The following is a 26,585-nucleotide window of genomic DNA, read 5'->3' as shown; positions in this document are numbered from 1 at the left end:
GGCAAGGGGCCTTTTGCTTTCTGGGATGTTTGCCAGAAAGTTTATCTGTGTCTGTCTTCACATACTTTGTTGACAATCGCCTTCTTAGCAGGTGACAGGTGTGACCTCTGGTCCCTACCTTTCATCACATTTATTTTAAAACTCCTTATCTTATCCATGACTTCGCAGCAAACTTCAAACAGGTCTGGCTGCAAGGAGTACGCTTTGGCTGGAGGACGTCGGCTAGGCTTACTGTGGGACCAGGTGCTGCCTGCGCTCGGCCTTCTCAGAAGCTCCAGGGAAATGGTCTGTGGCCTCTTCCTGAGTACAGAGTTCTGAACAGGAAGTAGATCTCCCTCCTTGAGAACCGCAGAGAAGACCCACGTGTTCAGACTGGAAATCCACCGCTTTTCCCCGACTGAGCGGTCTTGGCAGGAGTTTTGTAGAGTCTGGGCAGAGTGCCAGCGAGGATGGAAACAGGTCCTTCTCTTTTGCACTCTCTGTGACTTTGAACCACATTCTCTGCTCTGGTCTTTTTAAAAGGCAGAAAAGATGGCTATCTCAGTGGTCAGAGAGACTCAAAGGCCCTTAAAGACTATAATCTCTATGTTTGTGCGGAGTGGAACAGTGAGTTGTTAGTGAGCAAATATCCCAGATGGAGTCAGAACCACACCTACAAACTGGAGTCAGGAATGCTCAGGCATTCTTAGCGCGCCCCCATCGGCTCTCCCAGCACGCAGCCCTCCACAGGCAATGGCTGCTTCTCATAGAGTTGGTGGGGTCTGGGATCCAGGAGCAGAAGGTTCGTTTGGAGGCCACTCAAGAACTTTGTGAGTTTGTGCAGTACTTTTTCCCATCAGATGCTTCACCTTTATAAAATATATAATCTGATATGTGGCGGTATATATCTACAGTCCTAGTTAGCGCTCAGGAGGCTCCGGGAGGATTTTGAGTTTGAGGCCAGCCTGAGCTTCACTATGAAACCGTCTCAAATAACGAACAACAAAACCCCACAAATCCAAATCTTGGGCATTGTATGATCCCAAAAGTTTTTGGCTATTAAGTACTCAGAACAGAGCCCGATACTCACCACACGGCAAGCTAGCATTGCCTTTTCCTCCTCCATGATTGCTACTGACTGGTGGGATGGGGTGGGGTGGTGGGAGTTGGTTGTGTGCAAGGTTTACTTTACCTTACATTCTGGCTGTCTGAGTTTAGACAAGTCCTTCGTGTGTCTGTGCCTTCCTTTCCTTCTCTGCTAAGTGCAGTTAAAAATAGACCTGATCTCATAGAATCATGCTGGTGATTTACTGAGGAACAGTGGAAGACACCCCTTAGCTACTGCCTAATATTACCAGGATTTTGGTTGTGTTAAGTTAGGTAAGAGGGGAGGGAACTGGGAAAATGCCATCCCTTGAACCCTGAGAGAATGGATAGCATGGGCCAGGTATACAGAAATCCTTTTATTTAGACAAAGTGACAAAGAATGGAGAGTCAGGCTTCCTCACTATTGGAGGAACAACGAGGGACTTCTGTGTCGTAAGACTATAGAGAATTCTGAATTGGTCCATAGAAACCTGTAGGACACTGTTGGTGACTTCAGTGGGCCTTAGAGAGAGAGAGAGAGAGAGAGAGAGAGAGAGAGAGAGAGAGAGAGAGAGAGAGAGAGAGATGGCATCTGGAAGAAGGGACTTAGAGGTAAGCAATGACACGGAGATATGTAAAGGGTAGAACTCTACCTGGAGAAGAGCAAGGGAAAGAAAATGAGAGCTGCTACGTGGTCACAGGGAGACAAACATGGCCAGTGTAGACACCGTCTGTACACTTCCAGACTTCCCCTGGCTCGAGGGAGCTTCTGGAGACAAAAGAAATGCCAAGAGTCTGAGAAATGTAGCCAGATCTCTGCTGTGCTGTTCAAAGTCTCTCTCCATGCTCTCCCTCGCTCAGTCACTCAGATCTTTTGGGAAGCCTGGTCTCTGCGTGGGAGCCAAATCAGGTGTGGGCAATCTCAGAGGAGGAAGCTAGGTGTGATGAATCTACACAGGAGGAAGGCAGAGGGGAAGGAAATCTGACATTTAACTTGACTACCCAACCGAGATGTCAAAAGTTAGTAAAGAAGGAGAAGCTAAGATAATGTTAGGATGGTGGATGAAGCCAGAGGATGCAGCTGTGACCTGTGAATGGCTCTCTTAGGTGCCCTAACTTACTCATTGCAAATATTTTTTTTCAAATACCTGCTATATGCTAGCTATCATTCTAGGATTCAACTTGTCAGGCACTTGCAGTTGGTGAGAGATGGTGGTATTAAAAAAAACAGATTAAAATATAATGTGATTTTCTTGGATTCCAGGATATGGATATGTTCAGCATTAGTAAATGCAGCTAAGCTATATTCTAAAGTAGCTATAAGGAGTTACATCCCTACTAACAATGTATGATGCTCCATGTCCTTGTCAACACTTGGTATTTTCTTTTTGATTTTAGCCATTGTTTTGGATCATGGTTTAAATGAAATAATTCATGAAGTTGAGCACATTTTCATAGACTTGTTTTCTCTTTGGATTTCTCCTTCTCTTCCTCTTCTTTTATCTTCCTCTTCCTTTCCCCTTTCCTTCTTTCCTTCTCCACAATCTCTCTCCTTTTCATTTGTGATATGCACAAATCATGCAAGTGGCTGCTCAATTTATTGGGTCAGAGGAATGTGGAAGGACACGTATTCTGATGAGTTACAGTGAGTATGTGGTTAGCACTGGAGAGTCTGAGTCATAAAGGGTGTGAGAACCTGTTTAACTGGACCATTCTCCTGGACAGACTCATGGATCCCGGAAATGTTTGTGCACTAGTCTTTCTTTTGGAAGAGGGAATGAATGCTGCTACTTGTGATTCTTAAGATTACCCTGGATTGTCCTGATGGCCCCCTGTGTATTCACACATGTCCTTATAAGGAAAGACAGACAGGTCAGATGATGAGTCAAAGAAGGGGCAGTGAGATGGCTCAGTCCATATCGCCGGATCTGAACACGAGCCAGGGAAGGAGTCATGAGCTGTGCTGGTCTGTCATTTGTCAAGGTGACAGAAAGAACCACAGGGGATTCTGAGCAAGCCTGTCAGGGACTATCTTGGTTATGTTAATGGATTGGAAAGTATATTTCAGCTGTGGATGGGACTGTACAAGTGGAGAGAGAGAAAGAGAGAAACAGAAGTAGAGAAACACACACACACACACACACACACACACACACACACACACAGAGCAGTGGCATGTTTGTACTCACCGCTGTCTTCTGACTACAGACATAATGTGAGCGGCTGCTTCAAGCTTTTGCTGCCTTCACACTGCTACCATGGTGGACGGTATCTTGAACTGTGAGCTAGAAGCCTTTCTTCTTTGAGCTGCTTTGGCCAGAATCTTTTTTACTATCGTTATTTCAGCAACAAGAAAATACCCTGGGACACAATGAAAGAGTGAGAAAGGCTATGGGGTGGGCTCTCAGAGCATGCAGAAGGCTTATCCTGCCCATACCCAGGTTTTAGACCACTAAGATACATTTGAGATAGTGTAGCTCCAGAGTTCAACTGTGTTATTCTCCGTCATGGATACTACAATAATATGTTACAGCAGCCAAAGGAAACAAATGCATCCATTATGGGTGCTGTATTGACTATGCAGCCCAGGAGACATGTCTAAAAAGAAGAAAGGAGAAGAAAATACAGTTCAGAGGGATTTTTTTAAAAAAAGATTTATTTATTTATTGCATATACAGTATTCTGCCTGCGTGTATGCCTGCACAGCAAAAGAGGGCACAAGGTCTCGGTATAGAATGGATGTGAGCCACCATGTGGTTGCTGGGAATTGAACTTGAGGACCTCTAGAAGAGCAGTCAATGCTCCTAACCACTGAGCCATCTCTTCAGCCCCCAAGAGGGTTTTTGATAAGCCAGATAAGAGACAGAGGCAACTCCAGTCAGGAAGAGTAGGGGAAAGTGAGGCAGGAAATTGGGCAAAAAAATAAATAAATAAAAGTAATATTATTGAGCACTTAAATGCCCTGCCCCAATTTCAACCCCATAGGATGAGAATCTGGGTGAAGGTGCTTCCTCAATATAGACAGAGGGGCAGCAGGGTTCACACCCAGATTCCAGGAAGTCAGAGCTCTTTGATTTTTATCCTCATTGAGTTCTTAAAACTGTATTAAATGACCTTATTTTGAGTTGATTTTGCGGAAGGGTCAGACAGAGGGAAAGCAATGTCTATGTGTTCTCTCAGGAGTGGGTAAAACTCAGGGCACAGAATCTACAGACTTCGACCTCTTCCAAGATGAGCATCTCCCTCCACCATAGTCCACACAGAGTTTAGCCATGATTTAGCTAAAGGATAGTAAAAACAACCAGGAAGGATGTTACAGCTGATACTGACCCAAAGAGCTAACCCGAAAATGTCTCTGTCTGTAAGAAAATGCATCACAGGACTTGCTCTGGGATAATGCAAGATAATGCTTATATACTTAAAGCTTGTTCATAGAGGCTGATTCTTCAGGCTACTTTTGGGCCAACAGGACTAGGCTCATGGTCCAGGGCACTCAGTTGACCCAGCAGCAGATCTCACACACAAAGGTGTGTACGGATGCTAGGACCGCTCAACCCAGGGAAGCGGGAGCAGAGATATGTCTCACCTCAGTGTCAGGGAGCATACACTCACGCCAGCTACTGGCTTGGGAAAGGTTACTTGGGAAACTTGAGCCGGTTACCTTACTTTCCACAGCTTCTGAATTTACAAGGTAGGGAGAGCCAACGGCATTCAGTGGAATTTTCTAGGATTTTCTGGATGGTCAGTTTTGAGGTACACCAGTTCTTGAGGCAAGGCCTGAGCCTGTTTTGTTCTCTAGAATGGCTTCCACTACAGGTGGCTAGGTAGCCCAGGCCATTGCGAAGTTAAGAGAATTCTCCTCAGTTCCTTACTCTCTCTCAAACAGTTCGATTTCACATGTGTCCAGAAAAGGCATTCAACACCATCTCATGAACGCAGGCTGCCACTGGATTAGATTCTCGCTAGAACAGTGGTTCTCAACCTTCCTAACACTGTGATCCTTTAATACATACAGTTCTTCATGGTGCAGTGACCCAAACCATAAAATTATTTTGTTGATACTTCATAACTATAATTAAAATCCCTAAGAAAACAATACCTAGGAAAAGAACTAGGAATAATAACAAACCATAATATAAGACATGCTGTGACCTTTAATATAATGTAAATATTTGTGTTATCCAATGGTCTGAGGTGACCCCTGTGGAAGGCTCATTTGACTTCCAAAGGGAGTGAGGAGACCCACAGGTTGGGAATTGCTGCTCTAGAGTGTGTCTTAAGAGACTCAGGAGACGGTTGCACACTGGCGGACATCAGGGTTTCCCCATTTTATGGGTGTGGGAACCCACAGTCAGCTATGTTAAAGCATTTGCTAAAGATCAGCAGAAGCCTTGGCTATGGGAAGTCTCGGCAGCCATCCAGGTCCTATCGCTGACTTTACCACACAAACAGCGAAGCTCTCTTTCTCCAGTGAACGGCTGCTGTCGCCTGACAGTGGTGTCCTATTAGGTAGGACAAAAACCTTCTCTGCTGCCCGAAAAAAGGTGCACACAAAGGCCAGCTTTCCAGCTTTCCGCTGTAGAGATCTCAAAGCGGAGAGTGGAAAAGCCAGGACGGGTGGGAAAGAGAAGAGGGTTTGTGTTGGAAAGCTTTGCTGTCTTGGGGTGGGGAAGGTCTCAGACCTCCAATGGCATCTCCACCTTGGATCCACACGGGAGGCTTAAACAGACACCAACTCATGAGCATATCACCGTTTCTACTTCGTTTTCTCATTCACAAAATTAAGCCATTGCCTCCCCGGGGGAGGGGCATGGGAGGACAAGCCGCGGCGTTAGCGATACAGTACGCAGTCCATATCCCTACGGGGAGCAGATTGAGTTTAACAAGCCATATGGGTTGTAATTGTCCAAGTATGATTAATTCATAATGTTTGTTCATTTTATGTCTTATATTACGGTCTGTTATTATTCCATTCAATTACGGCATTGTGAGTTCTTTCCCTAGGTGTTGTTGGAAACCCTTAGGGATTTTAATATTCCCCAAGTGACTGCGAGTGACCTCTCCGCGTTTCTAGGCTGTATCTGGGACTCCTTCCTTTCGGCAGAAAGGCCGCGAAAGAGCGACGTGAATTTGGAGCAGATGGCACATCCGTCCGTTGCTGAACTCTGCTTGAGGCCCAAAGGAAGACTCCATACTGAAAGGGCTCTAACGGCTTTCTGCTCAGTTTGTTGTAAATTCTAAATGGGGTGAGTGAAGGCTGCTCTGAGCAGTGTTGCTGGACGCCTCTGGCTGCAACATCTGGTGAATGCCTTCACTAACTAACAACTGTTAGTCTTGGCCTCGAGGGAGTACCACCCAGACCTTTGGTTTTAAGTAGGTTGCAGATTAGGCTAGAAGCAAAAATCACTTGTTCCTCTCTCAAGAAGAAGAAACACCCCCATAACTTTGTTTCTAGCATTAATAAGACAACCGGTAAAGGCAGACCTTGTGTGTGCTGTTAGGGAAGTACTCGAGAGTCAGATTTTTATTACGAGTTTTTAGTTCAGGAATTTAAATTGATATTCTGAGTCTTTGTCGCCTCTCTCAGAGACAAATCCAAATTGCTAACAGCACCAGGGAAATCTAGAAAAATTGGCTTACTGTCCCGAATTAGTGAAGCAGATGCCTGCAGACAGAGCCAGTTTGCTTGCTGGAGATGACAGATCACGGGAGGAGAGTGTGGCCCATGGCACTGAAAGCTCCATTAGCCAGTAATTTAAAAGCACTACAATTTAAGAAACAGGAATAATAGAAATAAGATATCTAGAGTAAATGTCCCCGTCACTAAGGTTATGCTAAGGTCCTTGCAGACTAGTCCTTGGGTGATTAATATGTTTAAAATAAGAATAGAAATAAGATTCTAGATTAAAAAAATTATCACAGTTAAAAAAACTAAACATCATTCTTTCTTATCAGTTTTTATAGTCATTAAAACAACTTTTTAAATGGCTTATCCATATTTATTTTCTTTGCCATTTAAAAGATTATTACTGCTGGTGTGCATGTAGGGGTGTGGGAAAATACATGCGTATATACATATATATGCATATATACATACATATACATATACACACATACACACATACACATACATACACACACATATACATACATATATGAATATATACATACACATACATATACATACACATACATGCACATACACACATACACACATACACATATATACATATACATACACATACATACACATACACATACACATATATACATATACATACACATACATACACATACACATACACACATACACATACATACATACATATACATACACACATACATATACATACACATATACACATACACATACATACATATATATACACATACATACACATACACACACATACACACATACACACATATACACATACACATACATACACATGCACATATACACATACATACACATACACACATACAATACATATATACATACATATATGAATATAAACATACATATACATACATACACATACATATACATACATACACGTCCATATACATACACATACATACAACATTCATACATACATACATACATACATACACACACACACACACACACGTGTATGGGGAACAATCCAAGCCTGTGATGCCAGCACTCTGGAGGCTGTGGAGTAAAGATACAGAAGTTTAAGGTTAGCTTGGGCTACATTATCAGGCTCAGGGTCAGTGAGAGCTGTATAATGAGACCCAACTGCAAAAGAAAACAAAACACTTAAAAACCCAACAAAACAAAAGGAAAAACAAGGGCTGGGAATATGCCCATATGGTTAGAGTGCTTGCCTGGGTTTAATCTCCAGCATCACTAACAAAACATTGCTACTGTATTTAGGGACCAATTAAATGCTGGTGCCCCCTTTTCCCCTGATAGAAGCAAAAGCTGTTTCAGTGAGAACTGAGAAGGGAAAGGGGGTTGGGGTGGGAAGGACTGGTTTGGGTCTGCACACTGAGTATCCAGAACCAAGGCTATTGGGGCAGAGTTTTAGCGTGGAAAGATCCAGCCTGCAGCCCCACACATTCCTCATGAAAATAAAGGGAGACATTTGGAAGCAGGGGCAAATGTTTCCTGAGATTGTCAGGTGAGCGAAGGGCTGCTCTTCCAAGTTCACAGCCTCCTTTAAGAATAAAATTGGAGAGGTTTTCTCTAATGTTGGGAATGCTCCGCCCATGCCAACAGAAAAGCAAATGCTCAATCCTCTCGCCTTCAAAGGTCCTGCCATGTCTGCTCCCAGACAGCAGTTTCCTGCTCTGTGAAGACGCCTAACCTCACCATTGGAGGCCAGTGCTGTAGATGGTTGTGCCTGGGACTCCAGTTGCTGCTACTGCTGCTGCTGCTGTAGGTAGGGATGACATTTTAAGCTGCTGTTGCTGCTGGTAAGGAAGATGCTGGTGATGTTGGAGAGGATGACAAACCTGATCTGACGATGAGTGTTGAAGAGACCAATGTCTGAAGGGCCTTTATAAATGTTAATAACCCACCATAGGAAGGAACCCCACCAGTAAAACCGACATTTTGATCAGCCACCTCCAGAAATAAACTTTGCTAGTGCCCAGAATCTGTAGCTAGGGAAAAATGGATTGAACTGTTCATGTGTGCTAAAAATGTGTGTGTGTGTGTGTGTGTGTGTGTGTGTGTGTGTGTGTGTGTAAGAAAACAAGGTTAGCTCCTCGGTGGTCCCTCTCACTTTTCATGTTAGAAGGGAGATGAAGATTTAGAAAGATGACAGAAGTGGCCCCAGGCCCCCCAACCATAAATGGCAGAAATAGGGTTTGAACCATCCTTCTGCTAACCTCATCAGTTTTCAGCCACGACCTCCAAGAAGATTTCTTAGAAGGTCATTATGTTTCTTGCCTCTTTATTTACTGAAGTCACCCGTGCCCTAGTCCTGATCCCAGAATATCTTTATGTGTCTCACAGATGGGTCACAGCACACAACTATGTTTGTAAGCTCACAAAACGCAGCTTCAGTTATGAGTGCAATATCACAAAATCATAGTCCAGATTTTACCACCTTCTTGGGCATGAATGTTGGGGCAGAATGGAGGAGAATATAGCGTGCTATCTGGGATTTAGGACAACTCTCACTCATGAGGGAGGTGGTCAAGTTGTAGGACTTTCATGAGACTTTATTTCCCATACAGTTAATAGGACATTAGGATAAATGATGTCCAGGGTTCTCCATGTTATAAGGCGCAGTGTTTTAACGAGGTGGAAAACACAGGTTAAATGTAGAAGTGGCCCTTACTGTTTTCATCTTTGTTTGTATTAATGAAAACATACTTCACTGCAAGACAAGCGAACAGTATTTTAATGCAGTCTGAAGGCAGTAAGAGGCAAATAGTGGCCCTTCGAATTCTTCTTTTTCCAGAGCTAGGATTCACCACTCTGGGAAGGGCTGGAGAGGCTAGCAACTGCCAGTTTTCCTGGGGGAAAAAAAGGGCTGCAGAGTGGTTATGCCAAGAACTCTGTGTCAACCTGGCCACGATCCTGAGGCTCTTGCTCTTTCCTGCTCTTGCCAACTGATACTTTCTGCTCTAGCTGTTTGGAATCTGGGCCTGGCAATATGGGTCTGCCTTGGCATGCCTCTCATATGTCTCTTTCTGTGTGGGCACACGTGTGTGTGTGTGTGTGTGTGTGTGAGAGAGAGAGAGAGAGAGAGAGAGAGAGAGAGAGAGAGAGAGAGAGAGAGAACTGCATGGGTGTTGCAGGATATTTGATCACACTTCGAACCCCGAGACTGTGCTGTTTACTGGAAAAACCTGTTTCTAGTTGTGGCATTGTTCAGCCCTTAGCGTCCACCTTTAATCCCCCCAAGCAATAACAGTAAAGTTGGTTTGTAGAAGGACGCGCTCACGTTTGAAAGTGATGTCTAATCGAGTGGCAGGCAAAGTGATGAATCAGAGAAATACCTGGCAGAGTAGGATATGCCCAAGTCTCTCAGGAGAACAGAGGGGGGGAAAAAAAGAGGGTATTTAAGAGAGCATCCTAGAGAAAGGAGGTAGTTTTACTGAGTTTTACAGAGACAGGTTGAAGAGAGAACAAGCTAGACACAGATGAAGACAGCATAAGCCAGAGAAGGAGAAGGAGCCTGAAGACTAGAACAGACTGCCAACGTTAGCGTGAGGCCAAGCAGAGCAATTCAGTGAGAAACTGACAGAAGCCAGATCAGTCAGCTTGGAGAGGAGTTTGAGCCAGACCAGCTGAGTTGAACCAGTCAGCCAGAGATCAGAAAGAACTAGGAAGGGGGTGAGCGTATTCAGCAACCGAATACATTAGGCTTAGATTTGATTGTACGGAGGCTAGAAGCTTCCAGGACTAGGTCTAGATTAGCAGACAGAGACAGTAAGCCTCAGAGACAACAATTACATCAGGCAAATAAAATATGCTTGGGCACATGGGTATCTCCTGCCTTCTGCTCCTTGGAGTTTTGCCTGTAGGGTATGCTGCAGGGCTTGAAGGGATAGAGAGGTCAGGTCTCACCTACTGTACCTGTGGCTCCACTGTGAGTTGGAATCGTCTGAGTGTGTTTGTGGGGGCGCCTGTTTGGATCTGGGAGACAATAAAACAATGCCGGCTGAGTTCCACCCTCCTACAGGATAGCCCAGGTGTTGCAACCAATAATGATCTCTGTGTGCCTGCGCTTTTCAACTGTCAGTAAAAAATGGACATTTCCTATGATTTCCAAGTTAGCCTCAGGTGACTGGGAGAAAGAAATAGTATAGATGACATTGCCTGTATGTTTTGGGGACTGGCAGACTTGACGTTTATTTCTTATCTTTTTCAGGGGGAGGGTAGTGCTTAGATTTGAACCCAGGGGCACGAGCATGCTAGGCAAATGCTCTAATATTAAGTTATATCCTTAGCTTGGCTCTCTCCTCTCTTACTGGCGTCTATTTGCTGTCGAGTTAATTTCTGTTGTTGTTCTTCTGCAAAACTGGGATCTGTTTCAGGGTTTTGTGCGCAGTAGTTAAGCACTGTAGCACTGAGCTGCGGGCCTAATTTTTCAAGACATGGTTTACACTTGTCGTCCAGGCTGACCTTGGACTCCAAACTGTCCTGTCCCAGCCTCCTGAGTACTAAATGGCAGACCCGTGTTATCAGGCCTGGCTTCTTCATATTCTGGCCGCTTTGATGACGGTTGTGGGCAACGTTTCAATAATCGATTGTTAAATTAGTGCACTTAGGCATGCCTACCAGGAAGACAGAGATTGGCAAGAAGATGCCTGTCCTCTCAGAACTTAATTCTAATGTAGAACAAGCCGAGTGATGTCAAACCCAAGGCAGGGGTGCCAAAGGATACCTAAGAGAATACCAAAGTTAGGTGTTCACCAAGAGCTACTGTTCAGTCCACAGTGTACCAGGCATGGGGAAGCCTGCAGAACACAGGGGAGATCAGGTCCAGCCTTAAACATCCCAGTCTGGGTGAGGAGACCATCCAACATTTGAGGAACGGAACTACAGGGAGGGATGTTGTCACGGCTGGACTTCAGTTGTGGCTGTTTGGTGTCAACAGTAGCCAACACACAACGTCTAGGATCTATGCTACTCATCTGCTTCCGAGTTATAAAATGTGGTGACCTGGTAACCATACAGTCTGCACAGGCTTGTAGCTTCTTTAGAAGCCCCTCAGCTCAGTGAGGGCAGCACCCATGAATCGTATTGCTTCATCTACACTTTGCTGTATCTGTAGTGGCCACTGGGCAACCCTTGGTGAAAAAAAGCGCAGGACATCACCATTCCTTATTTTCATTCTGTGAAAACCCCTAGAGCACAGGAAGAGGGCTGCAAGTTCTAGGCTCACCCTCTGCCCTCCCTGTGGCTGCCCCTCCCCGTCCCCCACTCCCAGCCCCTCTCTAAAGCAACTGGCTGATGCAGCAGGAGTGGGATGAGTGAGTGTAATTCTGCCTGTAACACTCCCAGCCGAGGGGCAATCTTGTAAGCTTTTGAGGGGATAGAGAGTGACAGTAGACAGATGGGCCCATTGACAAGTGTGTCCCCTGGTGGTGCTCCTGTCACAACTGAATTACTCTGTCACTTGTCATGTCTCGAAGTCAGGCTGAGCCAAGAAGAGGAAAGGCGATTGTTTCTACTGAGTCTTAGTCACAGGGAAATGACTCTGGAGCGGGGGCGGGGAGGGTACTGTGTGCTCTGGCTTCGGGAAAGTTTTATCACTTACTAGGAGTCCAGAGGAGGGCGGGCTAGAGAAGGCAGATGCGTGCAAACGAAGGCTGTTGGTGGGGATACTTTGCATTGGATCCCGATTTGGTGTTACTCGCTGAGTCAGGCTCTCTCTTGTACCCTGCCTGTCTATGTAGCAGGAACTGGCTTGGGAGCTCAGGTGAGCCGGATGGCAGCTCTCGATAGCCAGCACTACTGCCTCCATAGTAAGGGTACTTGACTGCACCCGTACCTGGGAGCCCTCACCTGCCAACCTCCATCCTCCATGCCCGCCTGATTAGGACAGGATCTGCTCGGAAACTTTCCATCCCACACTGCTGAGTCATGCTGCACGGGCGGGTCTCCAACCGCTCCCGGACACTTCGGAAAAGGGAGTTGACTGTGACTCTAGTCCTAGCCTATGTGGCCCGTGGGGAATGTGGCCTGGAATGTACTAGAGCAGCTTCAAAGTCAGGCCTGGAAGATGTTAATGTGATAAACATGTTTAGAGTCATGTTTTAGCCTGTCTGTCCGTGTATGTGTCTAGCATCTTTATATCTATCTGGGGAGACAATTTAAAAACATTATTTTACATTCTCTCCCTGTCCCTGTCTCCCTCTCCCTCCCCGTCCTTCCCTCCCCACTTCCTCCGCCCTCCTCCCCCGTGTGTGTGTGTGTGTGTGTGTGTGTGTGTGTGTGTGTGTGTGTGTGTGCCAGGACACACATGTGACATTCTGGGAGTCAGTTCTCTCTTTCTACTACGGGGGTGCCAGGGATCAAACTCAGGTCATCAGACTTGGTAGCCTGTGCCTTTCTCCTCTGAGCCATCTTGCCAATCCCGTAGGTATTTTTTTTTTTTGCATTGCTGATTACCTTCTATAATGTACATTACATTACATTAAAGTTTTTTTTTTATCCCAACAGTTCTCCTTTGCTCATTTTCTCTGTATAGACTTTCTATGAAGCATCAAGATGAAGTCTCTAAGGTGTAAAGGCTGTTTGGTCAATCAACCTAACACATACTTTAACCACTCCTTACTGTAGTCTAGGAAGTACGGCCGTGACTAAATGTTCACCTTGACACCCGGGAATCCTGTGAACTGGCTGGCTAGGCTGACCATGAAAGGCCGGTTGGCTCTTAAGGAGCTGGCCACTTTCCAAAGCGTCTCGACACTGGGATGGTGCTGGTGAGTGCGCAGACGTGCGTATGGGTGTGTGTGGCTGTGTATGGGAATCTAAATATGCTGCAGGGCCCAAATTCTGTTTGTAGTAAGCGATGTTTGATCTATAGAAATGGAAGCTGTCGTGCCTCATGATCCTGTTGGCTTTGGGACTTCCTTATCAATCACAGTCATGAGCTTATTACTTGTCATCCTCTTGTGATCGGATACAAAAGGGCAGCCATTTTGATGTGTGCACGTGTATGTTTTCGGTCACAGAGGCTTAAAATGGCAGCCCTATGCACCTACTTCTGTGTACATTTAAAGCGTTTTCTTTTACTTTTTGTTTATGGAAACGTTGAAATGTTTAAAGGAATAAGGGATATAGTAAGAAAATCTACCTGTTCAACATCAGCTTCCAGAAGCATTGATCACGCCACATCTGTAGCTCTTACTCTTCTCTCCTTCATGTTTCCTTTCTGATGCAGATCCAGATGTGTCATTTCCTCTGTGAACACTTCTGCGCTCACAGGCATTTGCAGCGCCTTGCACCCGCTGTGCCTCGCTGCCTGGCCCTGGGGCTTTGGGGTTTGTGACTCTGCACATCCTCTCTCCCTGTCCTTCCTCTCCAGGCCCTTCACCCTTAACCTCTCCAGTGGTCCTGTGTGTTGCAGCCTGTGGGCCTCGGCCATACTGCACGGCCACACATCTTTCTTACCTTACCGAGTGCGGGAAGTTTCCCCTTCTGTGGGCATTCCCCCCTTTCCACAGACATTGGAACATGCTGGTTCACTTTGCTCTTACCATGCAGCCTGATGAGAATGGCATTCAGGATTTCCCTCGGAGTGAACGATGATCTGTCAGTCATAACTCCACTCACTCCAGGCTTTGCAATCTCATGCCTGAACTTCGAAAGACAAGTAGACCAAAATAATTACAGTAATTCGAAGCAGATGCCTTCATCTAAACCACCACTGGTACCTTCCCCGCCGTTATTACTGAGGTCCACAATGGTAACTAAGGCCCGCGTATCGTCCATACTGAAATCCTTCAGGATTAGTGTCTTTCCTAGCAATTGCAGCACATAAGGCCTCTTGGTCATCGGCAAGCTACCTTTCTCAGAGAGAGCCACGGCATCTTAGTGCAACTTAAGATGGAGAAACAATGTTGCTGGCTGTGTGGGTATGGGTTTGCATAGTGAAACTGGATAGCAAGAGAACATATGGAATACAAAACCACGCAGATAAGCCACACAGCACACATCTATTATACTTATCAGTATTATGCTATGTACTATACTCAGGATATACGTAATGATATAAACGCGTTGTTCTTGAAGAGGACCCAGGTTGGGTTCCCAATACCCACATGGGCTATAATCCCAGTGACCTTCTTGGGTACTTGGCATGTGTGTAGTGTTCTTAGATACACACAGGCAAACTCAGACATTTAATTTTTAAAAATTTAACCTTTAAAAATATAGAACAGACGAGACCCTTATGGCTGTTGTTTTTAGTTTGAGCCAAGGTCTTACTCTGTAGCCCAGGCTAGCTCAGACTTGAGTCCCATTCTGCCTTAACCTCCCTGAATGCTGGGACTTTGAGTGTGCATTACTCTGCCTGGCAAGAGAATGCTCATGACCCTATTGGCTTTGGGACTTCCTTATCAACCACAGCCATGAGCGTCTAAGTAGTTTAATGTTTTATTCCTTTATGAGGTTAAGAGCTATCATCAGGGTACTTGATAATATTATTTATTTATGATTTATAATATTCCAGATCAGTTCTTCCCAGACAGCAGCTTTAGTGTGTTTAGAGCTGAGGTCTTTATGAATAATGGGCCTAGTGATATCTGCCCAATAAAAAAGCAGAGTCACTTGGTGCACACCTCAAGTCCTATCACTTGAGAAGCTGAGGCAGGAGAATGTCCCATTTGAGGTCAGCCCAGGATTCGTAGGGAGACACTATATAGTTCGAGAAAGCAAAGTGATAAAAGAAAACACAGAAAAAAGAAGCCTCTGCATTCCTTTGGTAAGTAAGAGTGACTGGTGTGAGCTGGGGACTGGGTTTACATGGTAGACTTGGCTCCTCCGGGAACAATGAGTGAGCTTGCTCAACTCTTATTTCCCCTCAATGAAAGTGTAGCACACCACTGTTTCCATCTGTATTTGGCCTCCTGCTGTGGCCTGTTACTGAAGCAGAATCACAGGGGGAAAGAGTTATGACTTTTGGGTTGGCGTCTTTAGCTGTACTGGTTGGTGGAGAAGTGCTTGGATTAGAAGAAACACTAGGGTTTATGATATCCCTATCTTCAGCCAGGGATAGAGATTTCTAACTCCTTGCATTCTTTGGGAATTTGTGGTTGAGATGCCTTGTACACCGTAGACAAAGACCCAAGCATAAGGCAATGTTGTTATTTAGGTAGTATCGGGGGCTCGGTTATGTGAGTGGGAGACAGGCGAGCTCTGTGATTAGGAGTGCAGACTCTGGCTCAGGCCATCAACACTCGACAATGATCCTGGGTAAGCTGCTCAGCTACTTGTGGACTTCATACCTTCTGTGAGATGAGGGGCTAACAGTAGCATGGTCATATGAGTTATGGGTGGGGGACAGTAACAGCGATAACATATGCAGAAGTCTGTGTACTTGGCACTAACACTGAGGCTAACAGATATTAACTAGACCAGGTTTCTTTCGCTTCTCCCCATGGCCTCAAGTTGCTTCGGTTATCTGGCATTGAGAGCCGCAGTCCATGTCAGAAGGAGACTGATAGGGCGAACCCCTTTTATTATGCTTCCTATTTCTCCCTGTGATTCTTCTCTTCCTTTACTGCCATCACAAACTCACCGTGGAATCGGGGCACCCTCAGGCGCTGGAGCTTGTGACTGGAGGGGTTTCCTGGTCCTGCCTTTCCTAGCAGGCTTCCAAGCACAGCAGATGGCTGTGCATCTGACCGGTTTATGAGCCCATGCCTGCGGGGTAGGGCCGAGTGTGTCTGCTTTTCTTGAGTTTTCTTTCTCGAGCACATACACATTCCATTGTTCTGTGATCATGCTTTTCCTGGAATGTGAGACTGGGCTGAAGACTACTACTACCTAATCATTAAAAAAATAAAAAGTTCCCAAACCTTCTCTTGCCTGACTTGGCCATTTCACATGCTATGCAAATAAAATGTAATACCACCTCTGTGATCTCTCCCCTCGTGGGCTTTGTTTCATTTTAGGCTGGGTTCAGTCAGCTGCTTTCCTAACCTCAGCCTGGCTCTCCCGTGTCTGCATTCTTTCATTTTCAAGTGTAATTATGGCAAGGAGACGTCATCACGGTATCTGAACCATAGAGGCATCATAACAAAGGATTTTTTTTATATATAGTCTCCCATTTCAAAGATTATGTCCTTATAACACCTCACTCAGACTGAGTCTAGACACTGTTTCCGCTGGGTGGTGCTGTAGGTGATTGGCTCCCAAAGACAGTTGGCAAAGCTAGAGAGGTTCACATTCCAGCACGCAGTCTGTATAGGGACATCTTGCTGTGTGCTGCCCCATGGCTCATGGGGCATGCACTGCGTGCGTTATATTCTGCTGGGAGTGGTGATTTTACAGCGTCCTGGAGGTGTAGTCCATGCCCCATTTTTTTTTTTTTTGGTTCTTTTTTTTTCGGAGCTGGGGACCGAACCCAGGGCCTTGCGCTTCCTAGGTAAGTGCTCTACCACTGAGCTAAATCCCCAGCCCCCATGCCCCATTTTTTAAATTTAATTTTACTCTTTTAGTTACTCACTTTATATCCCACTCACTGAACCCCTCCCTGTCACCCTCTCCCACAATCCTTGGCCCATCCACCCTCCTTTTCTCCTCTGAGAAGGTGAGGCCACCCTGAGTATGCCCACTACCCTTGTGAGGTTAAGGGCTTCCTCTCTCACTGAGGCCAGACAAGGTCCAGCTAGAACTAGAACATATCCCATGTACAGGCAACAGCTTTTGGGATAGCTCCTGTTCCAGCTGTTTGGGACCCACATGAAGACATGCTACATATGACTGGGGAAGGCCCTATTCTTAATCAAATCTTTTTCCCCCCCGTTTGTGTCATTTCAGGTATGAGGTCTTTAAATTTGGGGTATTTTCTTATTTTGACAAAGTGCCTGATTCAGAGTTGGAGAGTCTAAATTTCTGGCAAATGTCTGAAAGTCTGACTCATAATAAAGACAATCTTAAGAGAGTGTACGGTCAGATCTTAGCTCTGAAATAAACTAGGCTGCACCCTGTAGAAGGAACTTAGACAGCTAGAAAGGAATTGAGTAAGTTATGTTGAATGAATTACGTAGTTTACACAACTTTCTTTCACACAGTGACATACCCTAGTGTCATCCACTCCTACTGTTTTGCATGGGCATTTACACAACATCTCCATTCTAAGTAATTTAGAGACTAGATAGAGAGGTTTATTTGTATATTTTTCTTACACTAATTATTTCTTTATTTATGTGTTGTGTATGTGTGGGGATGCATGGGAAAGGGTCAGTGGTCCCCTGAGAACGAAAAGCTCTTGACTTGTGTAATCGGAGAACCTGGAAGATCAGCAAGTGATCTTTCTGGGTTTCCAAGTCTGCTTCTGGGGAAAAGAATGAGGAAAGGTGAATGTTACCATTCTGCTTCACTGTTCCCTCAGTTCCAGGGAGCTCAGTTTGGAGGGTCTGTGTCCTGAGCCCCAACACCACCAGGCAGGGAGGCTGCTCTGTGGGTTGCGACACCCACGGACCTTTTCCATCATCTCTGCTCTGCGGATGAAACTCTGACCCCAGCACACTCTGCTCTTTTCTACCCCGCATTTTATTGAGAATAGGTGGCGGGAGACAGCTGCTTAGATCAGGAATTGTGAACTCCTAGATGCTCCAGCTCAGTACAATAGGTTCTCTAGGCCCCAAGGCCTGGACCACACCATCTACTATAGTTTGGGTCTAGAATATGGCCACAAGCCCCTGTGTTAGAGGTCAGGGCCCAGCCTGTTGGGCTCCTGGGAGGTGGTAAAGCCTTGTGGAAATTTCTCGAGTCACTGAAGATGTGCTGAAGAGGACTGGGGGATCCCAAACATCTCTCCTCTCTGCTCTCTGCTGTCTCCGCACCCCTGTGTGTTCTTGTCATACCATGCCGCCTCGTCATGGGCCCAAACACTCCACTCTATCAGCTGTGGGTAGAAACGTCCATAACTCAGACTATGAGAGAGAGAACTTTCCTCTTTATAAGTTATTTATCTCAGGTGCGTATTACAGTTACAGAAAGCTGGCTCAGACCCCACCCAAAACATTTTGTTAACACTCTGTACCAAATTCCATTCATATGAATGGGACTCCATTCCAAGCCAAAAAAATCATATAGTATCCAGTTAAAAAAAAAAGAAGAGAAAAAAGTCACATGGAAGAAAACCACCATTTTCTTGTGCAAGTGCTTACGTGTAGCTGCGGAAACTGTTCATAGTCATCCTGTCTGTGACAGCTGTGGAGGTAGGCTGGCCCAAGACTGTCATGTCAGTGCACCAGGTACCTAAGACAGCATGACAAGAGAGACTCTCCTGCAATGGACTTGTATTCTGAAACACTGACAACTCCTGGGTGAACGTCTCAAAGCAGAGAAAGAGAATACTCTTCTCCACCCAACAGGAAAATTCAAAAACATAAAGCTATGTTTATAGGTAACACGGAGGAGGATTCGAGGCTCAAAATACAAAAATGGCATTCATTTTGATATATGAATGTATGTGAATATGATAAATGAATTTGATCAATTGAATGTCTAGGGTGTGGACAGATGTTATGGGAAACTTTTCCTGGGGAGCTACAACACATGTCTACTCACCCCAGAAGGGGAATCCATGACAGACCAAAGTAACAATTGCACCAATGTCCAGTGAGGTTACAATGGAGTTATTAACAAGAGTATGGAAAAGGAGTTACTTACAGGACAATGCCCTAGTTAAGATTTCTACTCTTATGATGAAACACCATGATCAAGGCAGCTTGGGGAGGAAAGGACTTATCTGATTTACATTTCACAATGTGGTTCATCGTTGAAAGAAAACAGGACAGGAACTCAAACAGGGCAGGAACCTGGAGGCAGGGACTGATGCCGAGGCCATGGGAGAGGTGCTGCTTACTGGCTTGCTCCCCATGGCTTGCTCAGCCTGCTTTCCTTAGAACCCAGGACTGCTAGCCTAGGAGTGGCCCCCACCCACAGTGAGTTGGTCCATTCCCCATCAATGACTAATTTAATAAATGCCCTACAGATGGATCTTGTGGAGGCATTTTCTCAATTGAAGCTCCCTCCTGTCAGATTGCTTTAGCTTGTGTCAAGTTGACATGAAACAGGCCAGCACAAGTTGGGATGACTCAAAAGTAGTCACGTCACCAAAAGTCCCACCCAACACGGATGACAGCTCACGAATGCCCAGAGCTCTCTGCACAGCTTGCAGTCTGAGAACCTCTCTCTGCAGCTTGGCTGGTCAAAGTCCTCCCCAAGCAACTGTTTACTCCATATACAAAGCCAGGGACAGGCATTCCAGAATCTTCCACATTTCCATTCCCCTTTTGTTTACCTCAGAGTCTCCTGGGCCTTCCCCTCCCTCTTGGAGGGAGTGTTTCAATTTGGAAGAAACTACTGTATAACAAAGGAAGGCTCAGCTGTCATTTGAGAATGTCTGCACAGGGCAGGACTTACAAGGCCCAAGACCCTGACTGCTTAAGACATGTAGAAACCGCCTCCTCTAATTATTTTAGCAATAAAAAGCACCCTCACACAAGTTCAAAACACCCCTGTGAGGCTCCTCCAGACCCCATGAGAACCCCTCCAGTCTACTCTGACTTGACCAAAATACATCAGGGAATCCACTACAGTTACCATTCATCTTTCCTTTGTCCTGACTCTATCCTCCAGGGAGTGCTTGCTCATTCTCTATCTGCTTTCCTTTTCAAGCTAGGTGTGATTGTTGGATGTATTTGGACAAGGCTTCTTCAGCTCCCCCCTTGGAGGCTTTCAATGAGAACCTGACTTCCAGGAATAGCATGGCCCCAGGTAATTCTCAGTGTAAGCTCCTTTAAGACTTTCTGTTCTCAAATTGGTAACAGGCAAAGAACACTGAATTGCTGTCTTCAAAGAGGAACGTGAAGCTTCAAACCCAGATGTCTAGTCACCTCTCCTCACTTTCTACCTCCATACCAAGTGAAGGATGCTCTAAGCTTTCCACGGCTGCTCTGTGAGGACATCTGCCCTCTTCCTTCTTGGATTTGTGTGGACTTTTGCTCACAGTGTGAGACCCACACAAGTTTTGAGTTTGGTTTTAAAGCCACAGTGGTTGGAAATGAGGCAGAGACCAGGGATGAACAGTTTCTTGGAGACTGAACCTTCCTTCCAATCCTGCCATTCCCATGACTGACAGGACCCAAGTCTCTGCCTGCTCCCCTGACGAAATCCATTAGCTTAACACAAGGCTAAAAAAATGTGAAAATGGCCAATATAATTAGTGCAAAATGAGTACTTGCAGAAGCTGAGCATTGCTTTGACAATGCAGGATTTGAAATGACTGATGAAACCAAGACACTTTTTTTTTTTACATCGAGAGCCAGGGGTGGGGAGTGGATACACCCAGCCTCCTGTTTGGCTTTTGACTTCCACAGGTTCTGTTTGTCCAGCAGGATCAAGATCAAAACCTGCCAACCCAAGGCTTTCCCATTTATAGCCATAGTCCTAAGCCTGGCTATCAAAAGCAAATTTTGCTCATTTGTGTATCTTCAGTATACATGTATGTACATGTTCATGTGGATGTTAGCACAGAGGTAAGTAGGTACACAGTGCATGCATGTATGGGAAGGGCATCAGGTGATTTCCCCAGCTGTTCTCTATCTTAGTTTTTGAGACAGGCTGTCTTGTTGACCTTGGAACTTATAGATGAAGCCAGCATCATTGGCCAATGAGTTTTAGAGATCCACGCGTTCTTCCTTCTGAGGATTGGGCTTGCTGAAGGATGCCACCCCATGTGGCTTTTATGTGGGTGCTGGGAATCTGGACTCAGGTCCTTATGCTTATGTGGCAAGCACTTTACCCACTGAGCCATCATGCCAGTGCACAGGGAGTTTTCAAAGCACTAAGAGCTCACTAGCTTACCCTTTAATTTCTGAAATCGTATTTCCTCCTCTATAGCACAGTATACTCTCTCTATGTTTCTTTAAAAATAGAGTTGGGGAAGGGCCCAGGGCTGCGACTTGCACAGCTTTGGCGTTGGTATGACTGTGGCAATGAGGTATGGAAGGCAGGACACACCGACATTTGTACAGAAAGGCTGGGATTGGGTGAACCATGCACTCTGATGGAGATCCGCCAGTGCCTGGAAACACAGTGCATTTATTTTATACATCTGCATGGTGAAGGCAATTTGAGCTAATCTCAGCAGGAGGAAGTCTATATGGGGGGGGGCAGTTTCAGGTTCCACTTATCCTGTAGGAGAACATCTTGTAGGATGATACCTTCTTGTATGCACTGTCAACATCTGCACAGGGACCAGGGGAAGGCTTTATTATTTCCTCCCCAAGCTGACCCAGGAAATGCTTTGTCTTTCCCATGAGTCTTTGGCATAGACATGTTCATGTAAATAATACACATTCACTCAGGACTTCATTTGTTCCCCACAACCTAACATCACCAACATCTATTTTTTCTGGCCTTAAATGAGTCATGTCCCTTACCTGCCCAACACATAAGCTAAGTACAGGGCATTGCAAAACAGAAGATATGAACATATTATCCTAAAACTGTATGGTATGCTAGTGATTTGTTTTATGTATCACACATGACAACTCCAGCATGCAGCCCTCAAGGTAGACATTAAGCATCTTTACTCTGTGTGATGCCAAACTGGGACCATTTTTTTTCTTGGTTGGTTTTTTTAGATTGGATCTCACTTATGGTCTTGTCTATTCTAGAACTCGATATGTATATAGACCAGGTTGGGCTCCAACACACAGAAATCCACCTGTGAGAAATCTCCTTGTGAGTACTGGGATGAAAGGTGTGGGGCACTATGCCCAGCTTTTACCTTTAAGTTCTACTTTTAGCTTATAATTGTACTAATAAGCTAAGCAGTAAAAGTAGTGATAGCAGATACCTCTAGTCAAAGATCAGTGGTCCAGTACTGAGTTTTCCTCACATTGATTTTAAAAAGATTAACCAGGGCCAGCAAGACGACTCAGAGGGTAAAGGTGCTTGCTGCCAAGCTCAGTGACATGAGTTCAATCCCTGGGACCTACAAGGTAGAAGGAGTGAGCTGGCTATCACATGGATGGCCTGAGGCCTCCAGACACATGCTGTGACATTTGAGTTCCTACCACATATAAAATAAACAAATGGAGAAGAGTTGTGTTAAAAGATGAGCCAACAACTTAGATTTAATACAAAACTCCAAATTTTTGGCTTCTAATGGAAGTTTCGATGTCATAAAATTTTCAGGTGGTTGGATCAGAACCGAATAACATCTGTCCCTACAGAAGACACCCCCCTGGACCACTTCCTAGTGCTAAATGCGTTTTCACATGCTCGCTTGCACCTGGCTTGCCACCACTTGTGGCCAAGAAATACACATCTGGACTCAACCTTTGTTAAAAACAGGAGAGCGAGAAGAAAATCAGTGTGTGTGTGTACGGAGTGGGTAGTGGGACAATATTCCTACATGCTCAAAATACCAGTGCCTCTGCCAACAGATGAGTTTGTGCCTGGATTCCGGTCACACTTGGATGCTTCCCTTTAATGATCAGAAAGTCTGACTTTGTCCTTGATGCTCTTGTTTGTGGGTGTAGGAATTGAAGTCAGAGCTTTGTGTGGGAGACAAGCGCAGATGTATCTCAGAGCTTACTGAGAATCCAGAGCAGGCAGCTGTTGAGAGGAGAGCATTGGGTCACTAGAACTCTAGCTTTCACACTGGCTGTGGTGGCATTATGAAACTAGTGCTGAATATTAAAAGAGAGAATGGATTAAAGACAGATGGACTTATTTTGTCACTCTGCCTGAAGAGATGAAGTCATTTCATCACCCCTTTGAGTCTGTTTGGGGCATTTCTTCTCAAGATATGGGATTTAACCCCTTACATTTCAGATGCGTGACATCTTCCCTTTCTATCTCTTGGAATCCTGTTTTGTTATGAGGGGGCCCAAGAGGCCACAAAAGAGACGCCTATGGAGAAGATGCCTCAGCTGATGGTTCAGCTTGCTGTGAAGGAGCCATCTTGGAAATGAACCCAGGAGTCCTTGCAATCAAGCCACCCAACTGCCACCATGTGGAGCAACGGTGAACTGCTCCTGCTGGATCCTTCCTAAATCGTAATTGTGCATAAACAGATAATAGTTCTTCTAAGCCAGGGGTTTAGAGGGACGAGTGACACTGTTATAGATAGTTTAGAGTCTATGGGTGTCTAGTCTTTGCATTCCCGGAATCTGGTGTGGGTACCTCTGGTGTTCTTACGTGAGCCATGCCTACCTCTGTGAGTACCTGACTGACTTTGTTCCAGAAGGGAGCTTTTCATTCAGCTTAGCTAAACCAGAAGTGTTGATCATGAAATGTCTCAGGAGGCAGCTGTGTGGAAGCTGATGGAATGCACCAGGGAAGTACGACCTCTGCTGCACTAGGGAGAGGGTCTCTGTGTTTCCAACTGGATCTAATCCCAAGGGAATACTGAACCTGGAACTTCCAGGTCCTCCAGGTAGGCACTGAGAATGAAACCAACCCAGTGCTGGCTGGAATAAGAGGAAAAGAACCAAGACACAATGGCAAGCCACCCCCCAGCTCTTTCTTAGGTCACTCTACCCTCAGACAGCTTGGACCAACAATATTTTTTTTTGTATATTTTGCCTGGTCAATTTGAATTAGATTTTTGATCACTTGACCAGGAAGAGTCCCAGGCACAGAGGCTCTGAATTTTGATGCTGATACCGTCTTCTTTTCAGATATATAAAAAATGTGTTTCACACAATTTTATATTACAGAAAAATTGAAAGGATTATACAAAGGATACATACAAAGGTGGATACTTTGTTCAGACCTCTTGAATATTAACAATTGTACATTTGCTTTCTAATTTTTTTCTGTATACATATATACATACATGCATGGATGCATACTTATAATTTCTGTGTATGTGTACAACTTTTTTCTAAGTGGACTGAAAATAAATTGAAAACTCAACATTCGTTTGCTCCTAAATGCTTCAGTGTGTTTTCTGAATCGAACATTCTCCTACAAAACCACAGCATGATTTCCTATCAAAGTTGGGAAATTTGCATTAATAGAATGCTATTATTTCATCTATTAGCTTGCTTAGGGTTTGCCACTTGTTTTCAGCAATGAGTTTTTAGTCAGGAAGAAGAAAAGAAGAAGAAGAAGAAGAAGGAGGAGGAGGAGGAGGAGGAGGAGGAGGAGGAAGAGGAAGAGGAGGAGGAGGAGGAGAAGAAGAGGAAGAGGAAGAAGAAGGAGGAGGAGGAGGAGGAGGAGAAGGAGAAGGAGGAGGAGGAGGAGGAGAAGGAGAAGAGGAAGAGGAAGAGGAAGCAAGAATGACAACAGAAGACATTATTATTATTAAATTATTATTATTATTTTTATTAATGGAGCACTTACAACATTCACTGTTGTGTCTTGCTAGTTTGTCTTAATCTGGAACAGTCACTGTTCATTCATAACAGTGATATATGTTTTTTAAGATTACAGGCAACTTATTTTATGTCCCTTCTTTTGGGTTTGTCTAGAGTTTCCTTATGATTAGATTTAAACTATAAAATTTCAGCAAGAGTACAACAGAAAATTAAAGCCGCAAATTAAAGCCGGAGGCACATAAACTCCTTTGTCCATTACTGCTGATGTTAATTCTGAGCTTTTGATTAAGGTGCTAATTGCCAGCCTCTCTGGTGTAAACGTACTATTTTCTTTTTGTAGTGAGTAAGTATCTTGGCAGGATACCTTGTGTGTATGGAAATACCTTGCCATTCCTCAAACTTGTACCCAGTACTTTTACGAACTTTCACCCCTAATGGTTACTGCTGTGGTAGTTAGAAAACGGCAACTTCCCTGCCTCTCTCGTTCCTTTGTATTTGATTGGCTGTCTAATGTAACAAAGAACATCCCCACACAACAGATCATTAACCAGTCCTCTCTCCCCTCCCTCCTTCCCTCCCTTCCTCCCTCCCTCCTTCTCTCCTTCTTCCTTCCCTCCCTTTCTTATGGGCTGGTAAAACTCAGCTTTATAATACTGTACTATCGTTGGCTTTGATGCAGTAGCCTGGGATTTGCCATCTTCTATGCTCAGGATGGTCTCACACTCTTGACAATACTCCTGCCTCAGCTTCTTGGGTGCTAGGATTACAGGTATGAGCTACACAGGCCATACCTGGCTGTGATGTAATTTCTTTGATGATTTTTTTTTTATGATTTTGTTAGTGGGAGTCCTTTCAAACTGACTTCCATGTCTGATGCTCTTACATGAAGAAAATTAAAATTACAACAACAACAACAACAACAACAACAACAACAACAACGACAACAACAACAACAACACACCCTAAGGCTTGAAACCAGACTGCTGAGGTTCCCAAGCTTGAAATCTTAGGCTAGTTACTTAACCTCTGTCTTCCTCAGTTTTCCTCTATGGAATATGGGCACAGGAAAAAGGCTATTTTGTGGGAGAATTAAATCAGCAGAAAACAACAGAAAAGCAATCAGAACTGTGCTCAATCTTCAGACCTGGGCATAATAAAGTGCTCAATCTTTAACTTGTTGTCTTTCTGGGTGTGTGGATTTATTCTGGACTACTAAGGGTTAATTTTGCTTCACAAATGACTGAGAGGATAACAGTGGCTTATGTCAGAGAAGTACATGGAAGCTACTCTTGAGTGACATTCATCCTTCCTTTCCACTCAGGAAAGAACAAGTAGATGTGCACCAGAATTCTCTCCTGAGGTCCTGGCAAATGTAACTCAACCATTGAGGAACTGGCTGTTAAATAAACAGGAAAGGCCGTATTCTGCATCACAGCAAGTGCCAGAAGAGAAGAGGGGAGAATATTAATATACCCTTAAAATGAGACCTGAGGAATGTTGTCTTAGTTAAGGTT

At 44.8% G+C, this 26,585-nt stretch overlaps 1 long non-coding RNA gene across 6 annotated transcripts; it reads left to right on the top strand.

Annotated features, from left to right (window-relative positions):
- Positions 1-210: 210 nt before the first annotated feature.
- LOC120101442 (uncharacterized) lies at positions 211-24,685 on the top strand. Of its 6 annotated transcripts, none has more exons than XR_015683577.1 (5): positions 211-809; positions 6,140-6,311; positions 8,345-8,474; positions 20,566-21,273; positions 22,940-24,685. It is a non-coding gene; the product is annotated as an uncharacterized LOC120101442 (long non-coding RNA). The 6 variants fall into 6 exon arrangements; XR_015683576.1 differs by lacking the exon at positions 20,566-21,273 and adding an exon at positions 20,418-20,512; XR_015683575.1 differs by lacking the exon at positions 20,566-21,273 and adding an exon at positions 20,414-20,512.
- Positions 24,686-26,585: the final 1,900 nt, after the last annotated feature.

Source organism: Rattus norvegicus, chromosome 3 (assembly GCF_021556685.1).
Source record: "Rattus norvegicus strain SHRSP/BbbUtx chromosome 3, alternate assembly SHRSP_T2T, whole genome shotgun sequence".
NCBI classification, from domain to species: Eukaryota; Metazoa; Chordata; class Mammalia; order Rodentia; family Muridae; genus Rattus; species Rattus norvegicus.
Note: the sequence above shows the minus strand (reverse complement) of the source record. Positions and strands in the feature narration are given on the sequence as shown.